Source organism: Chiloscyllium plagiosum, unplaced genomic scaffold (assembly GCF_037043375.1).
Source record: "Chiloscyllium plagiosum isolate Xiang-an unplaced genomic scaffold, Cpla_swu_hap1 HiC_scaffold_11, whole genome shotgun sequence".
NCBI classification, from domain to species: domain Eukaryota; kingdom Metazoa; phylum Chordata; class Chondrichthyes; order Orectolobiformes; family Hemiscylliidae; genus Chiloscyllium; species Chiloscyllium plagiosum.
Window position 1 is genome coordinate 44,874,297 of NW_028270149.1, and position 23,446 is coordinate 44,897,742.

General features: G+C 39.6%; 1 protein-coding gene across 3 annotated transcripts in view; it reads left to right on the plus strand.

Annotated features, from left to right (window-relative positions):
- Positions 1-459: 459 nt before the first annotated feature.
- nlgn3a (neuroligin 3a) overlaps positions 460-23,446 on the plus strand; it is a 450,359-nt gene continuing 427,372 nt past the window's right edge. For all 3 annotated transcript variants that reach the window (XM_087992013.1, XM_087992014.1, XM_087992015.1), the window contains exon 1: positions 460-578. The gene's annotated coding sequence lies outside the window, so the exon portion shown is untranslated. The remainder of the gene's footprint in view (positions 579-23,446) is intronic.

Genomic DNA, 23,446 nt, shown 5'->3' on the forward strand with positions numbered 1-23,446 from the left:
GTTTCTATCTCCAGCAATTTGTCGGATATTTATTTCGAGCAGAAGGGTTTAGGGATGAAGTCGACCTAATGGTGCTTGATGCAAGATATCCCATCCGAGCAAACTTTGGGCCAATAATCTTTCACAGGGAGAGCTTCCTTCTCCTGAGCTGACCTTTTCTCTAGCTATCTCTTTGAAAAAAAATCTAAAGCACGCCCTTTGACACCAGTTGGGGAACTGGCAAGATGCTGTACTATTCAGATTTGGTTAAGGCTGGTGGAGTGGCAATAGATGGACGCAGTAAATGCCCACAACTCAGTCTGCCTCACTCCTTCACAAGCTGATCAGTATTCAGGTCACGTCGGCGCTTTGGTGTGCCCGCGCATTGCTCGTGCCCGCGGCCCCCTACGGTTTCCCCAACCACCCCAAACAAGCTTTTGCAGTGAAAGGGGAAGCGGCGGAGGGAGAGGCAGCGGTGGGAACGCTTTGATAGTCGAATCAGTGCAGAGAGAGCGCACCATCAACCTCCGGGACATAGGCATGGAACTAGCGGCGAGTTGCACAGCATCAGACTGCTCCTGATACCCTGCCAGTCCCAGGTAAGAGTCCCCTCGATGGATCGGGAGGAGAGGAGGAGGTAGTAATGCGAGCGGTAAGCGGGGACCCAGCACCCACTAGAGGGGTTTTATCACATTAGTTATTCTCTCTGTTCTGTTATTTAGCTTAGCCTTCCGTCTTGCTTGCCTGCCCCACTGAACCTTTTTCCCGTCTGCAGACGTCTACCGCCTCTTTGAATATTTCTCCATCTTTCCAGCTGTTAACCAACAATATTCCATATTATTCAAACCAAAAAAAAACAAGTGTCTATCTGAAGGAAATCTGCTCCAGGATACGGGCGAGAGAGAAAAAAAACCCTCAAGCACTGGTGGTTGATGATCTTTCTATCCTTGTGAAGCTGTGTTTTTGATGGATTTGGTACGAAGTCTGAAATTGGTGTTGAATGCAAATAGATTTGAAATTTCCTGCTGCTTAATTGGGATATTTTTGCAGCTCCGAGTTTCCTGCTTCTTGTATTGTGCTCTGTATATAGATTGTCTTTAATATTGTTTAACAAGATTTTTCTTCCAATTATGCATATATAAAAAAACTGATCTTTCTGGACTGATAGAAGGGGAAAAAAACAACCTCCAGGCTAGCTGTTGTCATGGAGATTGAGTCTAGCCAAGTGAGTGTGTGTGCAAGTTGACAAAATGACATTTCACCATATAAAAATAATAAATGCTTTTTGTTTGCTGAAATGTGGAAATCAATAGAGATGATATTGTTGGAATGGAGTAAGCATACAGTCTTTCTGCTTCATGATCGTAGCTGCAAGTTGCACAAGAACATCTCTCCATCACCTTGTTTGTATGCAATTTCCAGTTGAGTTGGGTTTCATTTGGTGGGCTCCTCCAGCTCTTCTGGTTTTATCCTGTCTAGGCATATAATCTGAATGACATACAATCTTGGCAATTTGCTGATTATTGTGCAGCTATCTATCAATTGCCTTCAGTCGTGGTTTGCCTCAACCCCCACTTTCTCCCACCCCCTCCCTCACCGTCATGCATCGATGCAGGATTTTTTTTCCCTCTTCTCTAAAGTGTTTAGAGTGGTATTTGTGAGCTGTTTTTCTTATTCATATTCGGGTCTCGTAGACTGGCTGTAACTGGATTCCCTGCTGCTTTAAACAGATCCCATTCAATAGAAACCACCAAACATCCAGGCACTGCATCTGAGCAGCTAAATAACTAACCCTTTCAGAACTGAAGTGCCTCTCTCCACATATTGGAGAGTGGTGGTTGGGGAGGTGGGGGGGGTGGGGGGGCGGTGGTGAGGAGAAAACATTTTAAAAAAAGATGGTATTGTATTCCTCGGAAATGTTCTCTTAACTGACCAGTGAAAAAAATTGCTTTCCTTCATGTAATACATCAACATGCCCCTCATGCAGGCGGTTATATATTTTCATTCATTGTTAGATTTTGAAAAGGGTCACTTTTTTTCTGAAATGTATCCTTATATCAGCCTTTATCTGACTTCTTCAAGTTTTATTTCAAATGAGGCATTCTACGTACTGGACAATCAGTGACTTTTCCCTGTCTGATTCTAAATTTTGTTGTTTACAGATTACTTGGCCAATGCTCACATTGACAGGAACAACATTTGCTTTCAACTTGAAAGTAATAAGTAGTATGAATTCCTAATAGTTAATTCCCAATTCCAGTCATGTCATGTGTAAAGGCTTTATTTCATGTCATTTCAACTTCAAATCCCGAAGTAATTTTTGGTTCCAATGTGGTGTTCAGTTGTCAGAAGTCTGAATAAACAGCATTATGGAAATTAATGTGTCTCAGTACCAGAGTTTATATGGGTCTTTGTTTGTATATATAAATCAAGATAATTTGTGTATTGTGTAGGTGTGTGTGTGTAGATTTTGTATGTATTTCTGGTGTTTATGTGTTCTATATATGTGCTTTGCAGTTTTAAACAGAATGTGAAAGTGCTGGATTGCCTGCCCACATAGCTTTACTAGAAGACAAATGTTTTTGTTTTTGAATGCTATTTTCTTTGTTTTCTGAACATTCTTACCTTAAATATCGTGGTGTGAGAGATTTTCTAGTTCAGCTGTTCAAGATAATAGAGGGATTCAATGAGGTAAACACAGAAACAGTGTTTCCTTTTGATTGGAAATCCAGAAGAGGGCACAGTCTTAAAATTAGAGCTGGACCATTCAAGATTGAAATCATGATGCACTTTTCCACACTAATCATAGAAATATTGAACTCACTCCCCAAAAGATTATGTAGGTTTAAGATACTAGGTTTAATAAATTTTTCAAAACATAAATCAATAAATTTTTGTTAGGTGAGGTTATCATGGGATAGGAGTCAAAACCAGGTAAATGGAATTGAATTACAAATTAGCCATGGTCTATTTGAATGGCAGAATAAGTTCAAGGACTGAATTCCCTACCCATATACATGTGTGTTGATGTTTACACCAAGGATGTTGTGGGCACTGTTCATTTTTGGGGATAGGGCTAGAGATGTCCAAAAATGCAATTTCTGTAGCTAATTGAATAAGCCTTTAGACAACAAATGTCATTTAGTTGTCAGAAGATGCAGTCTTCAGCTACCTTCCTGAAATATTAATACAACCACTGCATAGAATATCCATTGAAAGAGGCAGCTGTGTGAGTGGCAGCCAGTATTATTTGAATTTTAATCTACTGGAGTTTGATCGAAAAGGAGAAGTCTCACATACATCATGTAGGAACCGAGAGACAGGTACGAGTATGTCTGAAACGTAGCTGAAAGTGGTAGGCTCAAAACTGGTGGCTGTCGTCCAAAGATGTGCATGTTAGGTGGATTGGCCATGGGAATTGTGGGGTTACAGGGATGGGGTAAGGGGAAGTGAGATATTCTTCAGAAGGTCAATGTGGAAGGACTAAATGCCCTGCTTCCACATTGTAGAGATTCTGTGATTTTTTTGCATAAAATAGCTGTAGATTTTGTCATTGCTACTATGTTTAACTTTTACAAAATGGTTCATTGTATTTCATTGAGTCAGTATGATCTATGAAGTGCTATGTTCAGTCCCATAATCTATGCAATTCTAGTTGATAGACAAGGACATGGTAAGGATGTTAAATTTGGCCAGTACTTCTGGGCTCGAGAGGAAAGATCAGCCAGCATTCAGCCAGTGACCTTTGCCAGAAAGGGCTTGTATTAGGTATTCAGGTGAGATCAGAATCCATTCATCAATGTAACCTTTGCATCTAAATTATCGACTGAAATTTACCTAGGTTGATACATGCAAAACACATAGGTAATATACTAATTTTGAAATTGTACACAGGTCCATACCTGAATAAGGGTAACCTGAATAGTTAAAAGAAGAATTGGGGCAAAGAGTGAGCTATGGAGAGCATCAAGATTTTGCAATTTCTGTTTTGTCTATTTTATTTTCTTAGAGGCTTGATGACGAATCAAGCATTTATTGCCTATTACTAATTGCCCTTGGGTAGGTGGTAATAAACCATTTGCAACAGAGATGTTCATTGGCCTAGTTCAGAGGGCTGTTAAAAGTCGCCGCATTTCTGTAGGTCTGAGGTCACTTGTAGGTTGTAGAGACAGCAGGTTATCCCTGGAGAACATGAATGAACCAGATTTAGCTTTTCTGATATTTCATTAATTTCATGATCCCTATAAAAACAAAATCTGGCTCAAAACTCAAAACTGGTTTATTTCTAAAACTGTCTAATGAGCTATTATATTTAATTTAAGCATGATAACTTCATGTTTCATGTCAGTAGCACTACGATACTTGGTTAGCAGATGTTGACTTGACTCCATGGAGAAACATAACAGAAATACTTCTTTGAAGTTTTCTTTGAGAAGTAGATCATATGTCTATTATTTTGGTTGTGTGCAGTGATTCAGTCTAATTAATTAGCTATAATGACTCATTAGAGTTGTTTATAAAATCAATGGGTTTATTTTGACACATTTGTTACACTCAGGAACATCAATCTCATGTGTTGGCAGATGCCAAACACGGTTTTGAATTTTGAGCCAGATTTTGTTAGTATTTGGACAAAATTGAAGCCACTTTTGAACAAAATCCAAATAAATGACTCTTTTTAACCTCTGTCTACAGAATATCCAACCACTAATGCATGTACTACATGCAGTGACAACAGAAAACGTTGGAAATACTCAGTAGGTCACCAGCATCTGTGGAAGGAAAATGAATGTCAGCTCTGTGACCTTCCATCAAAATTTTCTGTTCTTATTTCAGAGTTCCAACATCACAGTATTTTTGTTTCAATATTGCTACACAGGCTGTGTTGAGTTCAAATCTGTATCCCTGCTCTTCAGTACTGGAATTGGGGATAGATTAAGAGATTTGAAACCATATTATTAAGGGTAGGGATGCCACTTGGGTTGTATAGCACAATTCCTGACCTGGATCACGAAGGGTGAAGGGTCCAATTGGTGATCCTACTGGTACAAGACCAAAGGGGGTCCAGGAAACTCAGAAACTGCTGAAAAGACTCAGGACATCAAGCAGTGTTCATGGAAGAGAAACCGTAGTAACACTTTGGTTCATGTCTGTGATTGCCAATCTGCCTTAGACAAAGCTGTTTTTTTTCAACTAAAACAAAGAACTGCAGATGATTTAAATGATAAACAAAAACAGAAATTGCTAGAGAAATGCGGTGGCTCTGGCAGTATCTCTGGAGATAAAACATTTAACATTCATGTCCAGTGACCCTTCTTCAGAACCTGTGTGTTCTCTTTAATTGATCCTGATTTGTCCAAAGTGACTGTTAATTTTCTGAAGAATCATAATGCTTAAAAATTTTCCCACCACACAGTACGTTCACTATTCCATTATATTTCATTACTCTCTAACATTTCTGCTGCTTCAGTATGTCTCTCTAATATATGTCGTTTCTTCCTGTGATTCTGTTTTTACAGTTATCCTGTGCTCTCTGGTATTCATTGTCCCCTATGAGCCTTGTTTAATTGACTTGTTAGCTATTTTTGATATGTTAAAACAATCTGATGTTATTTGCTCTATCAATTCTGCCATTAAACAATATTCTTTTAAATTTTCCATATGTCATATTATTCTGATGTATTTCAGATTCTGAGCTTCACTATTGTGGTTGTTCAAAAGGCATGACCAGCAGAAGGCTTTTGTAAGGAGAAACTTAGAAATAGAGATCATATAATGTGGCTCTTGTAACAACTAGGAACTTCAAAAAGCCAAACACTTTAAATAGCAAACATTTGCAACAATAAATAATGGGTTTACAGTAATGAGAGATAAGTAATGCCTTTTAGAATGTTGAAAATGGCTAATAAAGAAGTTAGAAATAATGGCTCTGCCTATCATAATGATTTGAAATAGATCATAATAATGAGAGGTTTGTAGTAACTGAAAATTAGTAAAACAGTAGTTTATTATAATTACAAAGCCAAAACCTCTAGTTGGTCATTAGACTAGTAGCATTGTCGTTGTAATCTGTTACAAAAAGATACTCTGACCTTGGATAATTTTACAGCCTGATGGTGGCAGAATATGACTGTGACAGTCCATGGAGGCCTCCCTTAATATAGTGTTGCAACGGATTCTTTGCTCAATATCTCAAATCGAAAATCCTCAATCTTGTGTCCACGTTTGTTAATACGACGTTTTCTTTCCTCTCTACAACTATGAAAGAATTTTGTATTCCTCCAACTCTGTTTACTAATTCACCCTATTTTTTCCCCAGCCATTGATGGCTATCCTTGGGCCATATAGACTCCATGTTTTAGGATTGATTTTCCTAAAGTTTTCCATTATCCTATCTCCCTCTGTCATTTTATAATATTGTCTTTGAAAACCACTTCTCCGACCAAGTGTTTGGTCACTCTTCCTTGTATTGTTGTCTTTATCTCAGTGTTGACTTTTATCTGATTATATGACGTTTATTGTGATTAAATGCAAAACTTTGATTCTGGTATATAATATGTGCCACTTGCATTGTCATACTTGATTGTTAAAATTCTCTCTTAACTGGTCTTGTATTCTCATACAATCAGCCATTCAAAACTTGGATGCTTATATTATAAGTTGGTTCATAGTTTTCCAAGTCCTTAAACTAAAAATGGTTATCCCTTGTGATTATTTATTTTAAAAAGTATCTCTATTTCTCTTTCTGGAAATGCTGTCCCCATCATACAGTGCCTCACCACTGTATTCTCCATCTCTTTCACTTTAACCTTTTGTGCATTTAAATCTCCTTTAGACTGAAACGATCAGCCCTGCCAACAATCCTCGACACCCCACACTTTAGAATTTCCTTCCTCTCTCCACTTTGCACCTTTACTCTTAAAATCCTCTTTAAAACACATCGCTGCAAATAACCTTCTGACAGCTGTGTTTGTGTTTAGCTGTGGCTCAGTTTGTAGCACTTTCAACATTGAATTATAAGATTTTAGGTTCAAATCCTGTTCCAGGGTTTGAGTGTAAAGATTATAGCTGGCACTCTAGGACAGTACCAAGTGAGTGCTATACTGATTTGAGGAGCTGTATTTCAAGTAAAATATACCAAAACACACCAGCTTGCTTGGATGGATGTAGAAGATCCATTATTTTGAAGAACAGGTTAGTTATTCCTGACATCAACAAAAAGAACTGTGCATGCTGGAAATCTGAAAAGAAAACAAATTGCTGGAGAAACTCAGCAGATCTAACAGCATCTGGCAGAGAAGAAAGTTAACGTTTCGAGTTCGGTGACTCTTCATCAGAACTGTTTTGATGAAAAATCACTGGACTCTTCTTAACTCTGCTTTCTTCATATAGATGCTGCCAGACCTGCTGAGTTTTTCCAGCAACTTCCTATTTTTCTTTCACTTTTTCCAAACATCTGTCCCCTATTGCCCAATAACATAGAATCATACGTACTAGTATTAAAGAGGCCCATTAGCCCTTCAAGTGTATGCTGACACAAAACTACCCTAAATCTGCACTAGTTCCACTTTCCATCACTTGGTCCAGAACTTGAATGTTATGACATTTCAAGTGTTCATGCAAGTAGTTTTTAAAGGTTGTGAGGTTAGCCCCCTCCCCCGCCTTCCAGACAGTGTGTTCCAAATTCCCACCATAATTAATCTTCAATCAACATTGCAAAATCAAATTATCTGGCCATTATATTGATTGTGGGAGTGTGTTGAGTGCATATTGATAACTGCATTTCTTACTTTAGAACAGTGACTACACTTTAGAAGTACTTCATTGACTAAAGCACTTTGAAGTGTCTGGTGGTCATAAGTTATTTAAATATATTTTTGAATATTTGTTTCTTGTTGCAGTCTGCTTTTTTTGTCTTATTAGTCTTTTGAGAAACATCATGGACATTTTCCAATGACTCAGATGTGATGTAAAATTAAGGCATTGTTGTGCTGAACTGTGGCTACGTCCTTGTGATTGATTGATTGCATTCAACATAATTCTGGTGGGCAGAAAATAAATAAGATGATATTTTTACCATTTATTAGTTTTCAAATATTCATAATTTCAACAGGCTTATTCTGTAGCTCCCATCTGAAGGGAAATCTGAGAATTGTTAGGGAGCAGTGTGGGGCCAATTTAATGGTTTGGTTAAATTGTTTTGCTTGGTCCTACTGGAGTTGTGATGTTGCATCATATTGCTGGTGTAATCCCCATACAATATCGAGACATTTTATATAGAGTATTCTCTATTCAACAGTACTTTTACAAACAGAGTCTCCCTCTCTGTATTTCTATCTAACATGCAATTTATTTTTCTTTGAAAGTATTTGATACTGCTCCATTAGACAACTTATTAAGGTACAGTATTTCTCTCCTACCTATGTCAGCCATGGGGATGCCAGTGAGCTTGTATGTGAAAGTGAAATGCAGATTGATTAAAAATATTCTAAACATGCTTGTGAATTTAACACCTGTTAAAGCTGAAGAGACATAAGTAGCTCTAGAGTTGTGGTAGAGATGAACATTAGACTTTTTCTCCCTATCGTATTTTTTTTCTCAATTTAAGGAATCATTAGTTTGAGCTGTTCACAACTTTTTCTTTTCAAAGGAGCAGTATTGCTCTTTTATATAAAATGAGAAAATATCCTGTGTAAATGCAGTGGTTTTGAAAAGTTAACCGATATGTTATATACCTATACTTAAATTCTCCAGACTTGTACATTGTGATAGTTATACTTTAAGAATATTCCCAGCAAGAAGTGTGTACAGGTATGAATAGAGAGCATCTGAAATACATTCAGGCATGATGACTGTCAGAAGATAGCAAATGTCACTTTTTATAAACTTTATATAATATGTTGCTTGTCAGACTTCTATGCTTATTTGATGTAAAGTTGTGCTTGAAATCTGCATGTGGAACATAATGTCAGTTTAAGATTGTTCACCTGCTGCCCTTCACAGAATATAGCTTCTTTTTCTTGTTCTTCTGAATGAACTGTCTAGAATTAAGAACTTGGTTTACCTAAGATTGTAGTTTGATTGGGATGGTTTTGTAATCCACAGTATCCATCAAAAGTGTCTTAACTGTCTTAATACATTACTACCAGATTTCCTTCGATAGTTACATTAAAGTGTTTGCTTTATTTACTGTTTTGCTCTTGAGGGGAGCTGTCAATTATCTCCACTAAATGTGAGAGCAGAGTTGTAGGTTAACAATGTTAGGCTGGATACTTGGGAGGATTATCTCAGTTGCTGAGTGAATACGTGACTCGACCAGTTGAAAATTTGCTCTTTCATTAATCTCTAGGGCCTAGGCACAAAGCTGAACTTGGCTTCTGCTCAAGATGGTGGATTCTTTTTATTCATAGGATTCAAAGGTTTTCTTGCAATGGAAAGTGAGGATATGCCAACATTTTTCTCTAATTCCCAGGAACAAATCAGCATTTTAAGAGATTGCATATTTCAAAATATTTTCCTCTTATTTTGTTAGTGTGATATATAACTAGAGGAATGAATTCTTTTTACTTGAAGGCAGAGTTTGAGATCAAAGGTTTCTCTATTTATGTGCTCTTTGAGTGGTAGCTATTATTTGTGAAGAGATATTCTCACTTATATTTAATATGCATCAGCCTGGATAAGACTGCAGCATGTCTTTATCAGTCACAAGCTACTATTTACAGTTTTAATATTTATAACGTATGGTTCATTTGTAACTGCAAACCACAGTACTTTGCCCACCTAGTCACTTCTTATATGCTCCTTAGTGTTGACTAAATGGTAAGTGTTGACAGTTCTGATGCTGAACTAGATGTAGTTGCTAATCAACATAGTGATGCATTTTTCAGTAGAAGTCGTTTGGTTTTGATTAGAACAGACATTTGGTAGTAGTTTGCAGTCTCTATTCCTGGGATAGCTACTACCTTAATTGTGATGTTAATTCAGCAGAGAATGCAAATTGAACCTGGTGTTTTTGTTCATTTTTTAAAAGTTAATAGGTAGTTAATAATCATAAATTATGGGGTAAATTTACACACCAGTTTTAACTTTGCAGTAAGACTGAAGCTGGACTGTAAATGTAGCATCATTGAAGTGACCAGACTCTTATTGAACTTGGAACAGGAAAATTAATCCAACCCTGAAAGTTGGAGATTTCAAAAATGAATCACTTATCACAATGTAACGAAGATCTTTTACAACAAAGGATTCCCCAAACTAATCTTCACTGTTTAAATGTGTTCATAACATTACAATTATTGTATTCGAGCACTAAGAACACAAGTTTGGAAAAGACAGTGAAAATTGACCCTCCAAATGTGCAGGAAATTCAAACCGTTATTTGTTTTCTGTTCATGTGATAGCTCATAAGTGCATCAGAAACAAAATATTCATTATCTGTGTCTGATAATAAGAGAAAAATACTGCAGATGCTGATAATCTGAAATGATAATAAAATGCTATAAATACTAAGTAGGTCTGACAGTATTTGTAAAATGAGTAAAAACAGAGGTCTGTTTCAGGTCTGTGACTTCTCGTCAGAACAGGAACCCCTGGTTCCTTTAAAGAAAACTATTCTGTTCTGTTTTGTCCACCCTCCCTCCAGGTCGTATAACCTGAGTGTCACCATGCCCCAGGCAAAAGGAGATGTTGAGAAAGGAAGTTCTTCATGATAACCTCATCAGCCTGTGCAAGAATTGAACCCATGCCATTAATATCACTTTGCGTCACAAACCAGCTAACTGACCCTGTCTTCCCGAGAACTCTTCTAATCAGGACTTTCCCCTTCCACTGTAATGAAATGGCTCATATTGAAGTTACAAATTAGATGTAGTAATAAAATAAAACATACCTCCTTATCCATTGATCTGTTTATTTGAAACCTTCAGACTTTTGGCCACAACATCTTTTTCCAATGCCTCTGTCGCACATCTGAGTGGAACTGTGTTTGACTGGTTGCATTTTAGATTAGATTAGATTAGATTCCCTACAGTGTGGAAACAGGCCCTTCGGCCCAACAAGTCCACACCGACCCTCCGAAGAGTAACCCACCCAGACCCATTTCCCTCTGACTAATGCACCTAACACTATGGACAATTTAGAATGGCCAATTCACCTAACTTGCACACCTTTGGACTATGGGAGGAAACCAGAGCACCTGGAGGAAACCCATGCATACACGGGGAGAATGCGCAAACTCCACACAGACAGTTGCCCGAGGTCGGAATCAAATCTGGGTCCCTGTTGCTGTGAGGCAGCAGTGCTAACCACTGAGCCACCGTGCCACCCACAAACCATACCGACGCTCTAAAGAGAACGCACCTCCACCTCCCTTAACTTATCCCCGTATTTCCCATTTGGAAGAATTTGTGAACCAGGAATAGGATATAGATAGGATTAGGGAGTTTGAGGAAAACTTGAGTTGAGGGGAAAGTTAAGTTTTTTCACCAGAGATTAATGAGAATACACTGCCTGGGAGGGTAGTTTGAGGCGGGTAACCTCGCATCTTTTAAAAAATCATACCATTCAAGATTATGGGCCAAATACTAAAAAGTGGGGCTGGTGTCGATTTAAAATAATTTCTTGTGGTGCACCAAAGAGCCTCTGTACTGAATGAATAAATGATTCAAGGCTAGTAATAAACTTCAAGGACACATAGACTGGTTTTGTATAGCAAATGTAACTTAATGCAGAAAAGTAGAAAGTGATGCATTTTGATTAGAAGGATGAGGAGAGGCATAACATAATCTAAAGATCACAATGCAAATGGATTACAGAAACAGAGAAACCTGGGGGTATATATGCTCAAATCATTGAAAGTTTGAGAAAGTGGCGAGAAGATATACCAGGTCCTGGGCTATCTTAATTGAGGTATAGAGTATAAAAATAATGGAATCATGACAAATCTTTGTTTCAGTTTCAACATGAGAAATTCTGGGTACCAAACATAAGCAAAGATATCAAGTCTTTACAAAGGGTACAGGAAAAAAAAGGTTTCAAAGAAGGAAGACTTCGGTTACATGAACAAATTGGAGCTGTAGTTGTTCTCAAAGAACACAAGATTGAGATGAGATTTATTAGTGGTTTTCAAAACCATGTGAGATCGAGACAGAAACTGTTCCAATTGGCAGAAGGTTTGAGAATATGGAGACACAGGAGAGATGATGGTGCTATTATCCCTACAGAGACCAATAATTTAAAAAGAACCTTACCATTAATAACTGAAAGAATGACATGACAAGATTTAAAGTTTTAAGGGAGCAACTGACTAAGCAAAATATTATTTCTAAAGTATAACATTATTCATGAACAAATAGCATTGACTAATGCCAATTTTCTTTTTCTTGGCAGCTTGTAGAAAATGTTCCCCTTTTATGCTTATCATATATCACTCTCTCCATGGAATCAACAATTACTTCCATCTTTCAACCACATCACATTATCTTACTTTGCCACATAGTAACTTCAGCTTCAAATATTCAGGTACATCCTTTAGCTGTTGGAGCAATCTCTCAATTTACCAGCAACAAGGCCCAATCCTTCCTCCCTTCTGGCTATGCCAGGCCAAATCTGTAATGCTTAGATGAATGAGGTACATTTCTTTAATTAGCAATTACCTTATCTTCACATCAGGCTGTGGTAGTTTGCAAAACCAATCATTGATTTATAGGGAAGCAGGTAACCTGATCTCAAAAATGGCTTCCTTGGCACACTTTTCCTCATAGCAACATGAAGCACATTCATACCATATCTAACTAGAAATGTTGATTGGGTATCATTTTTTTGAATCTCTCTTCTATTTTATCAGCAAATTCATAGTTTACAGCACTGTTTACAATTGTTTATAATCCAATTCTTTCCAAGTATTCCTGGTACCTTAGTAGACTTATAGCCTATGTAGCATGAATTCAGAAAGTGATGTAAACATCACAAATTCTAGAATGGATAACATAGCTGTCTCCATTTTATTTTTAAAGACACAGTTGTAACTCTTGGGGAACAGAACCAAAAGTAACTTAAGGCAACCTTTTTTAAACACAACAAATGTTTACGATTTAGATTGCACTCCCTTAAATGGGTGTTAGAAGGAGATTTAAATAGGGCTTTCAGAAATAAATTGGATTATCATCTCAAGGGAAACAAAATACAGAGCCATAGTGAAAGAGTTGGAAGGGGTGGGATAAGTTAAATTGTTCTTAGAGAATTGGTCTGAACGTTACAGGCCAAATGTGAGAATCATTGAATGGTTACATGACACTAAGCTCCACCTCACTCCAACCTCTCTTGACACCTCTACTGTTTTGTGTCTCTCAGTCAATCTTTCTTTAAAGGACAAACCTTCAGTTTGTGGATGATCACTTTGTGATGGTTTGTACTGCACAGGACATGCAAACGATGCTCGAAAGCTTCCAAGACCTGGTATACAATGCTTCGCCTGTCCTTAAACATAATCAAGACAAAGGTCTTCCACCACTTTTCCTCAGGCCAGTTGAGTATCCTCACACCATCTATGTAGATGGCGTAGTGTGCAGACCTTCCGATATTTCAGCAGCTACTTCCCCTGAGAGACTACTATTAATGAAGAAGTCCAGCACCAAGTCAAATGTATCAGCACTACCTTCAAACTGCGACAATATGTCTTTGACTTTATGATGTCTCTGTTATCAATAAACATCCCAGTCTGTAAGGCTGTTACATTAACCAGCCTCCTCTACTGCAACAAAACATAGATCATCTATTGATGTCACACTAAGATCCTTGAAAACCTCTAACAGTGGTGTGTACATCAAATCTGCCCTGAAGAAACCCCTCCAATGGATCACCCATTGAATCCAGATGTCTTAAAACCCCATCCCCTGACAGATTCTTTTCTCTCAGCTCTCCATTGATTAATCCACAAAGGGTGGTCAAAGGAAAAGGTATAAAAATATGCTTGTGGTTGCTGTAAAGCACTGAGGACTTGTCACCACTTAAGGAGAGAAGAAAGCTGTTGATCACGCAGGATAGCACCACCTGATCCTGAAGTCACAAGCTGTTTCAAGGCTCAGTGACTTTTTTGTGAGGTGGAATGTCAATGAAAAAGGAAGGGGAAGGAAACCAATTGGGCTATGTGTACCATTTGCTCATGAAATACTGAAACCCTCACTTCAGAAAAACTTGTAAATCCAAGGTTGGACTCCTCAGGGATCTGAGGACTCCTCAAACATGACAAGTATCAACCTCATTGAAGAACTCCTATCACTGCCACTGCCAATGGTGAAGTCACATGATCATGATATCATCACATCATGTGACATTATAAAGGCCTGTTATTCCATCTTGCCTCAATCACTTGAAACATGACATTTTATTAGAAGTTCACTCCTCTGCTGTCAACCAACCGTTTAATACTAGCCTTGAAACTTATGTGTCTAAAGAATGTAATGTTTTGTATAATAGTTTGAATAAACGTTCATTGGATTAATCAATACCATGATGTCAATGCCCAGGTTATTATGTCACGAGAGGTAACATATTATTGTGGCATTAGGTAAAACACCCTATTGAAGATAAACTTTCAGCACTCCACCCTCTGAACTATAAGACTACATGCTGACATCCAGTAGTGGATAAGTCGAAATCTCTTCCATTTAATTATTGGGAAGCTGAAACATTGTCTTTTGTCTCCATGTTAAATTCTGTTCCTCGAATACAGACTTTATACCTCACAATGACAACTGTCTATGGTTGAACCAGATTGTTTACAATCTTGATGCCATAATTGAACCTGAGATAAACTTCCATCCAGACATCTACATCATCCTTAAGATTGCCTGTTTCATATTTGTCACAGCAGCAAACTCTGTCCCTGCATTAGTTCATTTCATCTGCTGGAATTATCATTAATCCTATTATCTCTACAGTTGCAAACTGGCCAGCATCTCCCAATTCATCTTGCGAAAAAACTTAAGGTTAGCTAAGACTATGTTTTAATTCAGTCCAGGTCCTATTGACCTTGTGCTCATTGTTTAACTGGCAGATAATGCAGGCAATGTCTTGATTTTAAAATACTTGCCCTCATTTCCAAATTCCTCTAGTCTCTGTGATTACCTGTAGGCCGCCAACACGCTGAGAGATTTGTATCCATCTAATTTTGGTCCCTTGATGATCTCTGACTTCAATCAATTCACCATTTTGATCGCCATGCTTTCAACTTCCTGGGTTCTTACCTCTGGAATTCCCTCATTAAATCTCTCTACTTCTCTTTCCTAATATAAGAGCGTCCTTTTATCTACTTGGTGTGGCCATTTGTCCTAACATTAGTGTCATAGGCTTTTATAGTCACTTTCTCTGTTCTGTCAGGCTTACTCTGGATATCAATAAGCCAAAGCAGGTCTAACAATGGAATATACCCAATGTTCTTTAGTAAAGCAAAATACACTCAATAAAACAGCAAAATTCTTACCCATATGATGCTTACATCAAATATCAGATCACGAACAACCGAGTGCTGATTAGATAACCCCTCCAGAGCTAGCTAACTATGTTCTGAGGCAACCTTTTTATTGTTTTGCAGGCTGTACATTCAAACTTTTAAATTGTCTAGCCTGCAACAACTGATTGGCAAACATCACAAGCATGTCATCTACCATGGCTAGTTTGATGAATTGCTTACCAACACTTGCTTGTGTCTCCCTGAAAGAGGTTTGTGTCTTTGGACTTAATGAGCCTTGACCTCAGCTTTTAGCCTGCTCAGTAGTTTTTTTTATATATCATTCAATCAACCAAATATTAACTAATACATAGTTCACGTTATCACATCTGATTCACTGTGTCTGTTTTAAACAGAACCTCAGCTTTTTCAGAATTACTGTGATAGCTCAGTTCATTACTGTTGAGTGACTGCATTCAGTCTGAACAAACACAAATACATAAATACACACTCTCAGCAAAACACAGTCATTAAAACTAGTGTCTTTTCTCATCTATAAATCATCACTAGACTTCATATGTTATTTCTCCTTAATTTCACTTAATTTTGGCTAAAGGAGTAAATTTTAGATTGCTATCTACAGAGTCAGATTTTGTATCAAAATATTCCTGTGAAGAGACCAGAAGATATTTGTTGTGGTAAAGATGCCTTATAAATGCCTTGTTTTCAACTGTTGTGCAAACAGTATGTTTGTAATTGATTTTGATATGTACGTAAACCAAATCAGGCCAAGATGTGAATACTACTTCAATGTATAAGAAGATCTCAGTTCATCACTGAGATTGCACAAAGAAAGCTTGATCTTATCTAGCTACTTTCATGATAAATCTTTTATTCCCTTCTTCTGTTTAACTTTTATGGTCACTTGTATGTTACACCCCAGTTTTGCTGCTGAGTTTTATGATTCAAAAATTATTTCTGGCAGACACAAGGTATAGGAGTGATCTGTAAACTTTTTCATTGAATTCAATACAATCTTTTTCCCTGAATACAGTTCATTTAATACAGAATTCAAATGTATTTAACATTTACTTAACCAAGAGCAAAAAAAAGCATGCCCTGCTGTTTGGGAGTTAAATTTGTTACACTTCACAATTTTAATAGTTTTAGAATTTTAGAATAATTTAATATCAATTCTCAAAGCTAACCTTAAAAGCTATCTATGAATAGATGTGTCATCATAAGATGCCTGATGAACAGTGAATTTGCAGAAAGATAAATTTATACCTTTTTTAAAACAGGAACCCACTCTTTCACTTTGAGGAATAAGCAGGAAAGCTCAAGATTCATAGCAATCTTGATGACAAATGTGCAGGTTCCATGGTTTTCACTCTCTCCCCAGGTTGCTAGCAGTGGAATACTGTCCCTTATGCTACTGTGGCCATCATTACACAATCCTAGAATTAAAAAAAATTGCATCTGTATCAGCTTTGGGATGTATCCTGACTGATGGGGGATGTGTGGCAGGAAAATGTGCATGTTCGAATCACGCAGGCTGATTATCTTCGAACAGTTGAACGTTGAGTTGTCACAACGTCTACTATTTTGGATTGTACCAATCCTGTTAACACCCACTGTTATTCACCTCCAGCTGAACTTGTGGCACTGCTTCATGAACCCTCGCTATGGTTCTATAATTACCGAAAATCCAACTTGTAAATCAGGTGCTTCTGACTTTTGCTTAGAGTTAGTAGAAGTACTGTGTTCTGTGTTAAAGGAAGAGCTTTGCATTTCCATAGAAGCAACACTGGAGTTGGTTGCCTTCAGTAATGGGGTTGTATTGTAGATAAGACAAAGCCATACATCACAGGTGGCGATGATGTTCCTGGCCCTACTCCCACACACTTGTCCCCAATGCAGGCAGAATGGCCCAGAGCTTGACCTGAACCCAGTAGTGCACCTAGAGCCTAGGGTGCAGGTTATTGGGCTGTGATGTAACCCCTATCCTGGCCCCTGGTTATAATTCCTCTTGGGCTGCAGCATGAATTGGAAATGAAATACTAGCAGCAGAGGAGGAGGAAGCCTATCAACAGAAGACCCTGCCCAACATGTGACTGATAGGAACACTTTTCTGACTTGCATCCTGAACAGACACAGTGTGCAATGGGCTTTTGCACCATTAATAAACTGCTGTCTCCTCTGACCTGAACCGTAGCCTCTCAGCGGGGTGTGAACAGCTCCTCTCTTTGCTGTTTATGTCTGTCATCATAAATGTTTACAGCAGCAGATCCTTCCAAATGGGAAAAGGTGACATTAACAACATGTTTTAGTTTGCTGACCTTTGTTACAGAGAAATGACACATTGCCTGTATTAAATGCGAGGGCATAGTATCTTTGTATCTTCACTGATGGGAGAGAACAAATGGATTTACGATGCTGAAGGGATTCTAAGTGATGTGTAGTGAAATTTACAATACGCACAATTCTCTGAACCCCACGTCATAATGTGGTGACGTTCTGTAACTGCAAGAGCCCTGATTTGTCCGTTGGGCAGCTATGGCTAGCAGATTGTCTTGGTGAATATCTGCTGGCCTGACAGCAACTGTTACACCTTTGTTCTGTGGCAGTCAGCCATATCTGCCATTTTTGGTGCAACATGAGGATCTGGACTCTGGCTGAGTAACCAGGGATACCCACTGTACCCCTGGCTAATGGCTCACATCCATACCTGGCTTTGTAAGGACCGAACAGCTGCAATGAGAGCCACGCAGCAACCAGGATGTGTGCCGCAGCAATGGTTCAGATGCTTGGGTGCTTCAGTATTCACCTGAGCATGTTTCCAAACTCCTGGAAGTCACTAGACATTTGTAGGCCAGAGTGAGGAGGAAACCCTTGGCTCTTGATGTCTATAAATGGATGAATAGCTTTTGGTTCTTTTGAGATGTAATCTCCACATCACAGTGCTCCACAGTTCCCACCTTTAAATTCATCTGCCCTGCACCATCACAAGCTACTCCTGAGCAAAATCCTAAAATAAAAACCACCAAAAATAAACCTGCTCCATTTCAGTTTTATTCAATTACACTTGCTATAATCCTCACAAGATTAACTATTTATGCTTGTACTTTAGCAAATTTTTGCCTTATGGAGAGCTTTGCCTGCCGGAGTATTCCTGAGCAGTGCCAACATAGTCACAGTGGCATAACAGGTGGCAGGCTGCAGATGTTCAGTGGAGGTATGCGTACAGAATGACCTTGAGCAGATCTGAGTGCTGTGGTTATAGTTTCAGACTGGACTGTATTGACATGGGCAGCAGCAGACTAACAGAGTCTAACAGAGAAGCAACAGTAAGGTTCTATAATCCGCATGGATATTAATACTTTCACATTTTAAAACTTTCATGATCAAATACAATATCAATATAAATTAAACCTGAGTTCACAGGAAATTAGTTAATATGAGTTGCATGTTACACATGAGCAGAAATAACAAAAATATACAAAGCAGTCCACTGGAGTAAATGGCTCTAAATTCAGGCAATTTTTAAAATAAATTTAGTCGTGGGACATGGGCATCACTGACTGGCCAGCATTCATTGCTACACCTAGTTGCCCTTGAGAAGGTGATGATGAGCTGCCTTCTTGAAATGCTGTGGTTTACATGCTGTGGGTTGACCCACCATGCCCTTACCGAGGGAATTCCAAGATTTTGACCCGACGACAGTGAAGGTACAGTGATATATTCCCAAGTCAGGGTGGTAAGTGTATTGGAAGGGAACTTACAGGTGGTGGTGTGCCCATGCACCTGCTGCCCTTGTCAGTCTAGGTGGAAGTGGTCGTGGGTTTGGAAGGTGCTTTCTGAGGATCTTTGGTGAATTTCTGCAGTGCATCTTGTAGATAGTTCATAGTGCTGCAATTGAGCATCAGTGGTGGGGGGAGTGGATGCTTGTGAATGTGGTGCCAATCAAGTGGGCTGCTTTGTCCTGGATGGTGTCAAGCTTATTGAGTGTTGTTGGAGCTGCCCCATTTGGGAAAGTGGGAAGTATTCTATCACACTCCTGACATGTGTCTTGTAGACAGGCTTTGTGGAGTCAGTAGCTGAGTTACTCACTGCAGTACCCTTAGCCTCTGACCTGCTCTTGTAGCTAATGTGTTTATGAGGCGAGTTCGGTTGAGCTTCTGGTCAATGGTAACTCCCAAAAGTGTTGTTAGTGGGGGATTCAGTGATGGTAACACCATTGAATATTAAAGGACGGTGATTAGATTGTCTCTTATTGGAGATGGTCATTCTCTTGTATTTGTCTGGCATGAATGTTACTTACCACTTGTCAGCCCAAGCCTGAATATTGTCTTGTTGCATTTCAACATAGACTGCTTCAGTATCTGAGGTGTCGGGAAAATGCTGAATGTTGCATAATCAAACCTGGTCCATTTGCAAATTGTGCCACTGAGATCATTTTATTGCCCTGCCTTTTCTTTGGCTTCACTAGGCTTCCATTTGACTAGCAACCTAATGTCACATCCCATTTCTAGTAAACTGACAGCTTAGTTCCTCTTTTCATTGTTTAAAAAAACAAATCTTGAAAAAGTAACAAAGAGGATTGATGAGGGCAGAGCAGTAGATGTGATCTATATGGACTTCAGTAAGACATTCAACAAGGTTCCCCATGGGAGACTGCTTAGCAAGGTTAGATCTCATGGAATACAGGGAGAACTAGCCATTTGGATACAGAACTGGCTCAAAGGTAGAAGACAGAGGGTGGTGATGGAGGGTTGTTTTTCAGACTGGAGGCCTGTGACCAGTGAAGTGCCACAAGGATCGGCGCTGGGTCCTCTACTTTTTGTCATTAACATAAATGATTTGGATGCGAGCATAAGAGGTACAGTAGTAAGTTTGCAGATGACACCAAAATTGAAGGTGTAGTGGACAGCGAAGAGGGTTACCTCAGATTACAACAGGATCTGGACCAGATGGGCCAATGGGCTGAGAAGTGGCAGATGGAGTTTAATTCAGATAAATGCGAAGTGCTGCATTTTGGGAAAGCAAATCTTAGCAGGACTTATACACTTAATGGTAAGGTTCTAGGGAGTGTTGCTGAACAAAGTGCAGGTTCGTAGCTCCTTGAAAGAGGAGTCGCAGGTAGATAGGATAGCGAAGAAGGTGTTTGGTATGCTTTCCTTTATCAGTCAGAGTATTGAGTACAGGAGTCGGGAGGTCATGTTGCGGCTGTACAGGACATTGGTTAGGCCACTGTTGGAATATTGCATGCAATTCCAGTCTCCTTCCTATCGGAAAGATGTTGTGAAACTTGAAAGGATTCAGAAAAGATTTACAAGGATGTTGCCGGGGTTGGAGGATTTGAGTTATAGGGAGAGACTGAACAGGCTGGGACTGTTTTCCCTGGAGCATCGGAGGCTGAGTGGTGACCTTATAGAGGTTTACAAAATTATGAAGGGTATGGTTAGGGTAAATAGGCAAAGTCTTTGCCCTGGGGTCGGGGAGTCCAGAACTAAAGGGCGTAGGTTTAGGGTGAGAGGGGAAAGATATAAAAGAGACCTAAGGGGCAACTTTTTCACGCAGAGGGTGGTACATGTATGCAATGAGCTGCCAGAGGAAGTGGTGGAGGCTGGTACAATTGCAACATTTTAGAGGCATTTGGATGGGTATATGAATAGGAAGGGTTTGGAGGGATATGGGCCGGGTACAGGCAAGTGTGACTAGATTGGGTTGGGATTTCTGGTCGGCATGGATGGGTTGGACCGAAGGGTCTGTTTCCATGCTGTACATCTCTATGACTCTATGGCTTTATGACCAGGTTCAGTGCAAAGTAGAACTTTTGACAAATCATCTGTTTTGACAACAGTCTACACACATTTCCTATTGGTTCCAAAAGCCTTGGATTCCATGACACAAAGTGAGTGATGGGGTGATAGGGGTGAGAACGGTAGCTTCACAGAGCTACTGGCATTTACTGGTGATATGTCTCAGAAAAAATTGCAATCTGTTGGAGGATATATTGCTGACCTGCTATGATGACCTGCATACATTTTTGGGTGCTGTATCTGTACATATTAACAGCAGTTTAAGCCTGAATGGCATGAAGCCAGTGACAACTTCCATGTTGGAAAGAATGGGTTCCAAGCTGTACATCCCTGTGGCAAGTTGAAGACAGACTCCTTTGAGAGTTTCTATCGCAAATTTGACAATACAGCACAAATCTTAGTATCCATCAGTCCTCATAACATGACTCTTATACCATTCTATAAAGTTGAAGCAGTGCCAGACTCTAAACTGCAGTTGTGTGCATGAGGTCAAATGATGGTGTCTGTTCATTGGAGGTCAGGACCAACTTTCACCCTTATGATGAGGATGCATCAGCTGGACAGATGGAAAATCTTTAGGTATTTAGTGGCAAAAATGTGTAAGTGAAGGACTCTGTTGAGCCTAAGGGAATTGGGTGGGAAAGAAGAGATCCATGGAAATACCATCGAGAGTATATACTTAATGTCAAAAAGCAGGGTGAGGTGAGGTTTGAGAAGGAGCAAGGGCAAGAATGTATAATCCTGTACATCTGGAAAACAATTTCATAACAACTGGCCCATGATGCTGAGTGCAATGCTGTTGATGCAAGGGAGCTGTTCTTCACCGATTCTTTCCTGAATCAACTGTTTATGGGCAACCTTGTCCTGCAAGAGAAAAAAAATCATCTGTGATTGATCGGAATTTATTTGGATGACATAACTTCCATTGCTAAATAACTAAAGGAATCTGGCAGCTGCAGGGGTGGATATAAGGTGGACAATATTTCAATATGTGTATGTCTGGTGGAGTATTCTATGTTGTGCATGAGCTCTGATTTCAATGAATGAGTGGTGGACAGTGTGAGATGTTGATGGCGTCATAAGCAGAATATATCGTGGGAAGAAGCATTCACATATCTTGACTACCTGTGTGTGAGATCGTCAAACATTTTTTGATCATTTAGCTTGGTTCTCAGTGCTAACTATATTTATATCCTTTCTATAGGATGTTTTGAGAATCTCCTTGTTTCTTGGAGAAACATAGCATTTTTCCTCTTTCCCATCTCCATGACGAAAGTCTCCAGAAATATTTCAGTAAAGATGGGAATCATCAGTCTTTCTTGTTGCATTATTGTATTTGATGTACTTTAACATTCTCGCAAGCCTTCAATTGGCAACTCCCATTTAAGAGAGGCAGGCTACCTTTAAGAGGTCCAGGCTATGTTTTCATGCTGAAAATGTGTTGCTGGAAAAGCGCAGCAGGTCAGACAGCATCCAAGGAACAGGAGAATCGATGTTTCGGGCATAAGCCCTTCTTCAGGAATGAGGAAGGTGTGCCCAGCAGGCTAAGATAAAAGGTAGGGAGGAGGGACTTGGGGGAGGGGCGTTGGAAATGCGATAGGTGGAAGGAGGTCAAGGTGAGGGTGATAGGCCAGAGTGGGGTGGGGACAGAGAGGTCAGGAAGAAGATTGCAGGTTAGGAAGGCGGTGCTGAGTTCGAGGGATTTGACTGAGACAAGGTGGGGGGAGGGGAAATGAGGAAACTGGAGAAATCTGAGTTCATCCCTTGTGGTTGGAGAGTTCCTAGGCGGAAGATGAGGCGCTCTTCCTCCAACCGTCGTGTTGCTATGGTCTGGCGATGGAGGAGTCCAAGAACCTGCATGTCCTTGGTGGAGTGGGAGGGGGAGTTGAAGTGTTGAGCCACGGGGTGGTTGGGTTGGTTGGTCCGGGTGTCCCAGAGGTGTTCTCTGAACCATTCCGCAAGTAGGCGGCCTGTCTCCCCAATATAGAGGAGGCCACATCAGGTGCAGCGGATGCAATAGATGATGTGTGTGGAGGTGCAGATGAATTTGTGGCGGATATGGAAGTATCCCTTGGGGCCTTGGAGGGAAGTAAGGGGGTGGGGGGGGGAGGGGGGGGGGGGGTGTGGGCGCAAGTTTTGCATTTCTTGCAGTTGCAGGGGAAGGTGCCGGGAGTGGAGGTTGGGTTGGTGGGTGTGG